Genomic DNA, 12,090 nt, shown 5'->3' with positions numbered 1-12,090 from the left:
TATATATATATATATATATACAATATGGTATTTCGATGAATTTTATATGATTTTCATTATTTTTTTAAATATACACTATAACAAATTTATTGTAATGTACTGCAGTAAAATTTATTGTAATGCACAGTAAAATTTGCCGAAATACTATATTTTCCCACAATTAACATGAATTTCAGGGTAAATTTAAAAAAAGATTATATATATATATATATTTTATGTATGTATGTATGTACACGGAGAGAATTTTTTTTTTAATTTACCCTGAAAATCATGTTAATTGTGGGACAATAGAGTATTTCGGCAAATTTTACTGTGTACTACAACAAATTTTACTGTACATTACAATAAATTTGTTATAGTATATATTTTAAAAAATAATTAAAGAAAATCATATAAAATTCGTCGAAATACTATATTGTTCTATGATTAACATGATTTTCAGAGTAAGTTTTAAAATAAAATTTTCTCCGTGTATGTATATGACATTCAATACGCGCAATAATTATTTTTTAGAATATTAATTATTTTGATTATTTTTAAATTGAATATATATGCATTTTACAGATTCCGCTGCCGTGTGCATCGTACTGGTGAGTGATAAATTATTGTTTTATTATAATTCTCTGAGGTAATCGATTTCTGAAAATATTTAATAAATTAAAAATGTATGCACAAGGTAAAGAATATCAAAAAAGAATTAAAGAATTAAAATTTTTTCTAATAATAATAATATATAAATTTTAATAGTATCAAATGCAACCGTTAAATGCTATGTATTATTTATTATTGTAAATATTGTATTGAGTGATAAATTATTTTTTTATAATTCTCTGAGGTAATCGATTTCTGACAATATTTAATAAATTAAAAATGTATGCACAAGGTAAAGAATATCAAAAAAGATTTAAAGAATTAAAATTTTTTCTAATAATAATATATAAATTTTAATAATATCAAATGCAACCGTTAAATGCTATGTATTATTTATTATTGTAAATTGTGAAATATTTAAATTTATTATTTATTTCTACTGTTGTCCGCCAAGATGAATTCATTTTATGTCCCTCCGTAAGAACCGTTGAATTCATTTATCACTTAATTTTGTATAACGAAAAGATAAAGTTAATATCCATTTATCTTAAGAGCTTTATTTTTTAATTTACTTGCTAAAAAATGTCTTTGAAACAAATTGGAGCTCCGGGAACTCCAGAATTCTCTGGGAAAGAGCTGGCGTCGGTCAGATCAAAGCTTTGAAAATAGGACGTTAACCTTGCACAAGTGAAAGTCGGTCTACAAAAAGATTACTTTCACCACAGCAGAGATGGTAAACGGAAATGCGAATTCTAAATACCCTTAGATTTCTTATACGAAGCAGAAGGTGTTATGTGTCGGCTACGAACAAATGTTACGAAACGCGCGCCGTACCTGCCGGAAGAGGCATCCGACATATCGTAATGAGCCGGCGCGTATATTCCGTCACATGTGGTTTTTTTCTACGCGGCACGTGCTCGATGCCAGGGGGTCGTCCATAGGGGTGTGCCGCCGGCGGTCAGGGGGCAGATAGCCATCGGGAGTCATCTGGCTGAGACAGGGGAGTATCATTAAAACGTTACATACGAGCCAGGCGGTGGAATGGGGCCTGATTCACTCATTGAATTAATTGGACATGCAAGGGTTCAACCGGACGGAACCTATACATGGCAAGGCGACGGATGGACGAGCGACGTTGGGCTTTGATCGTGTCGCTCTCGGCGCGCGAATACTCGTTATCGTTACGATAATGTCGCACTTTAGTATGCCATACCTCTTGTGATTTTTACGTGCGAATTACGACGCGCGAGCCGACAGGCGAGAATAACGTCGCCGTCAATTTGTCGATTAAAAAAATTGTGATCTTTTTTTCTACACTGCAAAGATAATATAGTCTAATATAGTTTAATATAAATATAATTAATATAATGTAATCGAAATTTAATCGAAATATTGCAAATATTAGGTACGTCTCAATTCCCAAATAATCAGATTTTACATTTAGCCATCTTCTTTGGAATAATCGCTTATATGTATATATAATTGGTTAATTTATTAAAATAATTTCTTGTCTTCTATGAGAATTGATATCAAATTCCGCGAAATGTTATTTTGAGATAAGTGGACGATACAGGAAGTTACGTTCAAGGTCTGCTCGAGTCGAATCGTCAAGTAATGATGTTCATCGATCGGCGCGGCCTCCACGGGCGACTAATTAATCGCCATCAGCAGATGACGCACCCACTGACCGAGACGATCGCGAGAGCGAGATAAGAACCTCGTCGAATGGTAATACTCTAAGCTTCTGCTCCTCCGTCCGGCCGATCCCGCCGGCTCGTTCTCATTAGTGACTCATCTGCTCGAGCGTAGAGGCAAGTGACATCAGGCACGACAACGACTAAAAGCAGACACGCAGGTATCTTTCTACCTGACGAATCGACAGAAGGAGTCAACCCCCTGCGTTGAGCTCCTCGCTTTTAAGGTGTCATCTGCCTTCGAGCAAGTCAGGTGGACGATGGTGAGGAGATAGAGAGGACTCGTCATGATTATGTCCAACGAGTCGCTCGTCCGCTGGTAGCCGGTGTAACGCGCAACACGCATCCCGTAATGATGCCGGAGGCGAAGGCGAAGGCGGAATTATGGTGCCCGGACCTCCCGCTGAGAGCGATCGAGCAGGTAGACCGCGTTCTTACCTGGTCAGCGGGTCGCTGCTGCATTGCGCTACGGTACTCCGCTAATTCCACAACGCGCGGACGAAAGTGCCGTTTATGGTTTCGAAACTGCGAGAGGGAGAACCTGGGTCGGAAAGTGGTGGGTGGTCGCTTGTCGAGCTACGAATTTATTAATTACTAGGATCGGCGCATGTACACGGAACGGCTGATTTAAGATTCCGCAATAATGCTCGCGTATTACTCGCTTGTGCGCGAGCGTAAATTAGGTCGCGCAAATGATCCGTAATATGTAAAGTATTTAGGGGACTTACAGGGAGTATAAATCTGTTCGAACACGTGTAATAGAAAGGAAATATTTTCTTCTCTACACGATTAAGTATATTCTAACAAATTTAAAGACGTAAAATGATCAAAGTGCGTTGATTTAAATACATATTTGATTGCATTCGTATTGTCGAATTAATTAATACGATTGTTTATTTTTATTTTGTAGTTCAGAGAAAAGCGCAATATTAGAATTCAAGTAGCGTTGTCCCCCTGCTGCTTCGTGCCATTATATCCAATATTTTATCTTTTAATGCTTTGAGAAAATCAGAAGCTGAAATTCCTCGAGAGAATCTCACGTACATGAGTTTGGCAACAGCGTTTAGGGAATGGGATTCGTTTTGGGATCTTCATTGTGAGTTCATAGCCATTCTCTATGGCTCAACGCCTACAATAATCTCGTTACGACTGGTATCTCGGGGATCCCGCTGGCCCGGAGGGTTTGACAGGGATACAATGCAAGGTGCTTTGTCCGTACCTGTCGTGAGCCGATGCCGATCGCAACGTCTCTCAGATCTCAGAACTATATAGGATTTTTCTTACTTCCTCGGGGCGAGTGTCGCGAGGGCAGTTTTTCTTTCTCCCCGTCGTGGATCCCGTCGTCTCGTATAGAGGGTTTGTTTGAAAGTGTTTTGGTTCGTTGGGAAAATATGGAGATGTCTCGGTGTTGCACTAGAATTGTGTGAAATCCGCGTTAGCCTCCAGCAAGAACCAAACCTTCTCTTTCTCTTTTACCTCGACGGGCTCGCCGCGCTGTGAGAACTCGAGGAGAACTCATATCGCCGTCGGCCAAAATTTTAATGGAACACGCGATTACCGAAGAATAAATTTCTTTTGTCGAATGAAAGGTCGCGACTGATTTTCTTGAATACATTTTGAGAAGAAGAATTTAGCTGTCAATCTTAGCAAGATCTTCCGTATTCAAAATTTTACTAAGGAATCGTATATTTCTTTGTCATGATTCTCTTTTAACTTATTTCATAATGACAATTAATACAATATCTATAGAAGAGATAAACCTTCAGAATATATAAATTTAATAAAAATTTATTTTTATTGCTAATAAATTAGACAAAAATTAATTCAATTTAAATAAATTGATCTAGCTAAATAGGTAATCGGTTTTTTTTTCACCAAATAGAGATAATTTGTCTAAATTTGTTTAATGCGCTAAATCGAGTTAATGCGGAGTTTTTTTTCCTTACCCTCACAGCGCCATCTGTTTTTTTTTAACGAACAGAAACGCGAACTGTCGTCACGGTGTCGTGTTGTCGCAACATGCTGTACACACGACGCCAACTGACGCGAAAAACGCTCGTATGGTGCGGCATTGCTTCTAACGCGGTAATTGTCAGTCGATTAATTTGTGAAAAACAAGGAGCAGCCGGCGCTGCCATATTGGGCATGAAATTGATTCTAATGAATCGAATCGAGGTCTTTCTCTTTGCCTATGGCACTCTGACGATGACGCGCGTGTCCCGGGCAATTGATCGATCAACCGGTTTTCTGTGGCTCGTTTAGACAATGAAAGAGGTTCTTTCAACCGCTTAATGAAGACGTGTTGCTCACAGCCCATCACGAAGTCGTTACGAAGGAGAACACGAAACCTTTTGCAGCAATGACAAGTAAATAACGTCGCGAGACCATGGGGCCTTTATTTCAGCTCAATAGATCGATCTTTTGCGAATTATCGACGAGATCTTTGTGTTGCATCAGCGCTATAGCGTTTAGTTATGATAGCGAATTAATTGTTTGCGTTCGGAACTATTGATGCGTCTTAAAAGAGACGGTCATAATATTGAATTATCTTCAGATAAAAAAATCTAGATAACGCACTCAATAATGTTATATCTTTTATTTTATAACATTGAACAGCTTGTGTCAATCAATTACGATTGTATGTGCTTTCGCTACTTTCTCCACAAGTGACTTGACTCCCGATGATGTGATAAAGCCGTCAATTGCAGGTCCTTGTTAGCCGAAACTCCCACAAATCAATGTGACAATCAATCCTTTAATAAGCACGTTACGTCCATATGTTCACTGATATTCCCTAACATATTTGCAGAGGAAGAAATGTTTCGGATTTGACGTCTTGCTTGCTGATGATTTTATTTATTTCAATTATCTTCAAAGATAATGATAGTAGTAATATAAAAAAATATTATACGAACTAATGAATTAAACACTATTATTTCTTCATTTTTTTACGTTTTTATCTCCAAGTAAAACAAACGAATTATGTATTTGATTCTACGAGGCTTCGCCGAGATCGGCGTCTATACTTTTCCAAGCGACCAATCGCAATCTTCCACCTTAGCGATCCGGAGAGCCCGATAAACCCGTCAATTGCAGGCTCTCGTTACGTGAAAATTCCCGGAGAAGGCCGTAGACCGCGCAGCGCGAGAATCCCCGCGAGTTAATATCTCTAACCCCTATGATTGCAGTCAATTGAAGCGGCCGAGCTTATCAGATCTTGGACGCGTGCCCATATGTCGTCTCTCAGCACATGGCGCACCTCATCGCGGTGCGCCTCCGTGGCAGGTCGTCGGTGCTGGAAGGGTGGATGGGACGCGGGGGCAGAGCCTCGGCCGTGGTCCCCCGAGGCTCAGGCCTGGCGTGGGGCGGTCGATAGTCACCGGTACGGCACGCCGTTGGTATCACGGCGATCTACAAATATATTATGTGCATTATGCGTGCGCGTCTATTTATGCGTTCCGCGCGCTTGTCCACCGGCGTAAAACGTGGTAGTCGCGCGCGTATAGGCAGGCAAGCCAGCATATGTCGCGCGGCACGATAGCCGCTATGCAAATCCTCTAGTGGCTCTCCGCGCACCGGCCCGTTCCAGCCCCTTCGCTCGTTCGTAAGATCTGACGGATGCGCGGCGCGCCCGACGATGTACGCAATAACTTTTGCGGTGCACACAACGGGAAACGCCGAGCCGCGCGAAGAAGTCATTAATTATTTATTAAAAGGAGTCTCGTACGCACCGGATTATTAAATCTGATTTTACGACGCATTTACGTGCGCGCACGGCCTCGTCGACGCTTTCGCTTTCGCGACGATCGCGGCGCGCGGAAATTATTGGACTACCTGCATACGATAACTTAACAGCCTGGGCGCAGAACGTGGCACTTGCTCAGCTTGCTCAGCTCAATTTTGTCTTACTGCTTAATACACTTTGCTTAATTTAATATTTTTATGATCCATCGATCGTAATATAACGACAAAGTTGCGATCGCTGAAGAAGTATACTTACACTTTGATTGGATATTCTAAACAGATTGACTAAAAACTTTCACATTGATAATCATCCAATATTTATTACTTTGTAAATTCTGCAATATTGTCATGATTTTTGTTTGAAAAGTTCAATATATATATATATATATATATATATATATATATATATATATATATTTCAACGTAGTACTTAACGATATATCGTTTTACACACTTCTCCACTACGTGGAATGCAACGCATTTCTCGACGGAAGGAATATATTGGTATCATTGGAGCTATCTTTAAAGCGATTCCGGTAGTAAAATGATGCGGCGCGCGAAGAACATTCTGCGAAGAATGTTCACAGCTATCACGGGAATCCAGGGAAGAAGGATAGCGCGGCTAGACATGACTGGTCGGCGGCGTTAGAAACATGCAGAAGCGAGATTCTGCAGGGGGACATATCGAGGGGCATCGATGGCCACGAAACGTGTACCTGACACCCAAACGCGCTCCGCGAAGCTGAATGAGGGAGAGAGATTGAGAAAGGGAGAGAAGGAAACGAAGATAGCCACCACGAAGAATTCCGCAGCTCCCACGTGAAGCTATCAAATGTCTGACGAATGGGCAGGAATGCTGTGCTATCAAAGGATCTGGCATCCTCTCCCCTCTCTCCCCCCCCTCCTCCCCGTCCCCCCGTCGCGTCCATCGCCCTGGTCCGTTTCCTCTTCGTAAATACGCAAGCGCAAGGAAAAAGAAGGAGACGAGAACAGCATGAGGGGGATGTCTTAAGACAGGTAGCGAACACAAAGGGAACCGGACACTCGCCTACGCCTGGCCATTTTGTTCCTCGTCTGGAGTACCTAAAGCGTACGAACCCAACGCGCCTCGAGAGGGTAATCTCCTTCACAGGTGCACCCGGCAGCCCGCTAAATCTCCTCTAATTATATGCCGCGTCCTGTGCCGGGTTCTATTTACCCGCAGCGATCTCGGGTAACCGGCCGATCGCGGCAGCCGAGCGATATGTAGAACGCCGATGATGTAAGCCTGGATGAGCGGGTTGCGTGGAGGACGAGAGGAGGCGTGGAGCAGGCGCATCGCGAGGAGTCCGCGAAGAGCAGGTAGCGCATCTCTCGAATCTTCATGGGACGATTCCGAGCGAGGAATGCACTTAACGTTCATTTCACCCTACTAAAAGACTCAATCGCGCGATATTTATCGTTATTACTTGCAAACCACGCTCGATACTCGGCCAACTTCGCTGCCGGCGTACTCGCGGTAGACGTTTTTCGCGTCTACATGGAATTATAGTAATTATGCGAGATAGATATAATAAGATATAAAATATAATAAAATATAATAAGAGGCGTATAATTATACGGATGATAATTGCTGAGTGAAAAACTCATTCACCATAAATAATTTTACCTTTTTTCTAAGCGTATATAACATGGTAACGTAATTCATAAAATTTGTAGACAGCAAAGCTATATTGCGAATTTCGAACGTTTCCACGTAAGAACAATGTACAGAAGAAGAATGTTTTTACAAGATTACTCTTTTTTAACGTAAAAGCATAGCATTACGCAAGTAAGTTCTAAGTATTCTAGTAATAAGAGCACTTCGGAGAATGAAGCATCTGGACGTGAATAAACGAAAGTCAGCGATCTCAAGCTGCTCCTCTCGAAAGGGGCAAAGGTTTCTCTTTCCCGTTTAAAGTTTCTCGCTATGCGCGAAGCCTACCTGCGCCCATAGATACCTTCAGCCATTGCTCGAAAGAGCCACTCGCATCGGCGATCAGAGGACCTTACAACCAGCATAAAACGACGAGCTTAGGACCAGACGCGATGCTGCGGGATGTTATTGCGCAACGCTTACGAGACGGCCGCGCCATATCATCCCGCAACCTCCCACAGGATAAACAATGCACGTAGGGGATCCTCTCGTACGCTCGAACAGGATATGGAACCTGAGAAGTCGACCGGACACTCGCTGCGGGATTAGTAGTGATGGGCTCGATCCAATTACTATCTTCTGATTTTCAATCAACTTAAAATCAAATCGCGATGTATAGTTTACACGCGTTAAAAATATCCCTGGCTTATTTATTCCGTAAAATATAGCCATCTAAGAAATGTTTTGAACAGCGTCATTCTAACAACGAAGACAAATCTTCAGAAAATAATATAAAAATTTAGATTCTAGGCTTCTTTACGTTAATGTTTGAGCAATCTTAAAAGGCACAAGAACGAGCTTCGTACTTTAGACTCTTAACTGTCTGTTCGTCGAAGTAACAATGTTGGTCGTGCCAAAAATTGACGCCGGTCAGGATGACACTTGATCCCATCACTAGGGATGAGTACCGACTCATAACGCTCGCGCGTATCTCTGCTCTCGCGCGGCGCGGCGCGGCGCGGCGCGGCGTGGCAGAGCGAGATCCCGGATAAGATGCGCGCGGTGGGTGGCCTATTCGGCCAGTAAGTAGTAAACGCCGAAGCGGACACGTAACCGCGCGGCCGCGAGAGGCTGTACTTACGGATCGCCTTTTTCTCGCCTAAGTGCCGTCGGGGCCGCAACGACGCCGCGGCGTCGGTTTAAGAGTCGCGCGCGGAATCGAGAGCAGCCCGCGACCGGCTCGTTTCGGGGAGGCCAAAGTGCTCGTTAAAAGCCCGCCGCGGGGATTATTACTAGCGGATTATGCTCGACGATTCGCGGCGGAATTATGCGCTCGTTTCGAGGATTGCGATTGCCTGGCGCCGCCGGGCGCGCAGCGTGGATCGTTAAATGATTTTTGTGGTAGCGAATTCGGACGCGAGATCTTTCGTTGCGCAATACGCGCGAGCGATAGCTTCAAGCTTGCCTCGAGCCGAATGAAAGATGTAAAAGGTATAGACGAAAGCGGGATACTGTTAATCTCAATCTCGTTTACGTCCCAATCTTAGTTCCTTCCTTTAAACACAGCCTTTGCAATTTTGGTATAATAGTGCAGCATTATTCGTATCTTATCTCCGAAGTCCCATTAGACTGTAAGAGATAAATCTGCGTGGATCGCAGGAAATCGTAATAGTTTTTGCAACGCCATAGCACTCGGGTCAATTTACGGCAATGAAGGAGCGGTGTAATTAATTAACTCGGACTAAGTATCTCCATAACTTCTTCCCGCCGGCACTATCGCGGATAATTGCGGTCGTTTGCCGTGAGAAACGACCGATAAGCGCGTGCGTCGATCAACCAGTCACCCCGTAAACGCCTCTAATTCGCGCGACTCGCTATGCCAAACGATTTAACGATGAGGAAACTCAGAGAAAATCTTTCTCGCAAGTGCGGAACTTGAATAATTATTACCCGACTTTTGCGACGTTATATCGCTACGAATTATCGCGTTGATGATTTGCGAAAAACCGTTCGCCGTCGCGCATCTCGGCTGCCGCATGTATTAAAAAAATCATAATTTGGTTCACGCGACAGTTCCGGCGTTTTCGCGCCAACGGGGCGGATGAGTTAACGCCGGCGAGAGGCGAGAGAACGAGGCGTTTCCATTCGCCGAGAATTAAAATATTTCGCCGCGCCGACAGAGGGGTTATCTCCCAGGCCGCGCGAGGTCTTGCCGCGCGCGTTCGCTCGCGCCGATGGCTAATGGAACGAGCGGGGTAATGGGGGCCCCGCGAACGAGGTGGTTTCTTCAGGGACGTGCGCCGGTGGTCCCGGCCGCGAGAAGGAAAGGGAGATCTCTATCGCACCTGCAGCGTCTTGCACCGAGGTGTGCCTGCCTGACTGCCTACCTATCTACCTACCTACCTACCTATCTTACCCACCTCGTAAAAATTAATAATTACGATGAAACTTACGAGGCGGCCGAACGCCCCGGCGATGATCCGCTCGACTACGTGGAAACCGGGATCAGGACGGGAGGGAGGGGGGGGGGGATACGAGCGAGCTTTATTAACCGTGGTATTCCGCCCGTAAAACACTCTCGACAGCACAATCGAGCTGCCGTTGGCGAGCCCGGTTTTTCTCGGCGCTAGATGCTGCGCGATCGCGCTTTGGCCGCTACGCGGACGTCGTCGTCGCCGGGCGCATGAATCTCGAATCGATTTCTAGCCGTGACGATACGGATTCCTTCAATCCTTTGTTATCCGATCCGGTTACCCGGATCGGCGGATCCGCCGCGCGCGTCACTTTCGAGTCGGGAACGCGACGGGAATGTCGATTGCGAGAAAAAAAAGTCCGGGATATTTGCGTAGCCATGAGAACACGTTGCTCGCGCGTTAAAATTGATTTCCATGACACATTCTTGTCGTGTCAGCTGGTTGCTATGTGTTACGATTATCTTAAAATTATCTCTCTCCTTTTTTCCTTCTTCACAGCTGCATAAATTAATGTTATATTATAAACCTTAGTTATAAACCTTGGATAAATGCAACTCATATAATTAAATTTCTCGTATATCAATATATGATTTAATTAATTACGTTATATATATAGTTCCGGTTTTTAAATAATAAACTATCTCTCACGTGCACGCAAATTCAAAAATTACAAAGCAACTTCTATTATTTTTTTTAGAGAGAGGAATGTCGAGTTTCTCCGGAATACACACGAAACGCATGTCTTCTTTCCTATATAATGTATAGTTATAATTAAACGCCCCGCATTCTCCAATATAGATTGCCTGACACGTTTCCCCCAAGGTGCTTGAAAGCCATGATAATCCTCCCGGAAAACGCACCATGTGGGCCTCGCTCGCCACGCGGGCTATTTATTACACGTGCTCGGCACACCCACCGGCCCGCGGCGTAAATTAATGGCTAATTTTTCGGTAAACCGTGAAACGCGGACCACGCGCCTTGCTGCACCTTATGGGGCGCACCGTGCGCTCGGTAAAACCTCTACCCCCGACAGACGGTCCACGCGCCGAAACGCGAATGTAGAACCAATGCATTAGCACCGTGTCCGATATTAGACGAAGTGTTTTCCGACACGAACCTGCCTCCTCGACTGCTTCAATATAGATGCAAAAAACGTATCCAAGTAATTCCGGTGTTAACTATTTATTTGGCAATAAAAAAGTATGTTATATATTATTTTTGTGAAAAAAGATATATATCTTTTTATTTAAAGATATGTGTGTACATGATGCCATTTATGTACTTCAACAATTAAAGTGTGAGTAGAAACTATATGTTTGTACAATATTAACACAGTAGAATCCCAATGGAATTCAAGGGAAAGGAAGAAACACGCAAACATCCACCTGTGCCAAAGGACCGGATGTCCATTGACCAATCTTATGGGCGGCACCATTCCCGATCGTAGCTTGACGAGACTTTAAACGGAGTTTAGTTGCGCCTAAACGAGATCGACGACTCATTGTCGAATCTCATGAATTCGCGGACGAAAAATAGGATTTCCTGTGAGATTTTTGTCGTACAAACATCGCTGGCGGCTCCACTTATTCTTTACCCTAGCACAACGAAAAATTCGTCGGCCTCTTGCATACCGGGGAAACGAGTTCTTTCTTCGAATATGTCTTTTAAAGAGTGCGCGATCTCGATGCTGCAGGTGTTCCTCTTTCGGTTGACACATTGGAATTTGGTATTCATCCCATGTGCTTTCAGGAAATATTTGGCAGTTCATTCGGAACCTTAAATTCTAACGTTTCCAGGAAGTATTGTAGAAATATATTTTTTCGTAATATAAGAAAAATGTGTCCAGAGTTGAAGAGAAATACTTATTGAGATGCGTTTATAATAAAACGACTTTTCTCAATATCCGATTATTCCATGCATTATCATTATCGCGTCAATTCTATTATTATTAATAACAATTCTAAGCGAATTG

This window comes from Wasmannia auropunctata, unplaced genomic scaffold, assembly GCF_000956235.1.
Source record: "Wasmannia auropunctata unplaced genomic scaffold, wasmannia.A_1.0 LD336000.1, whole genome shotgun sequence".
Taxonomy (NCBI): domain Eukaryota; kingdom Metazoa; phylum Arthropoda; class Insecta; order Hymenoptera; family Formicidae; genus Wasmannia; species Wasmannia auropunctata.
The sequence above is the reverse complement of the archived record's forward strand: the minus strand, read 5'-3'. Positions refer to the sequence as shown.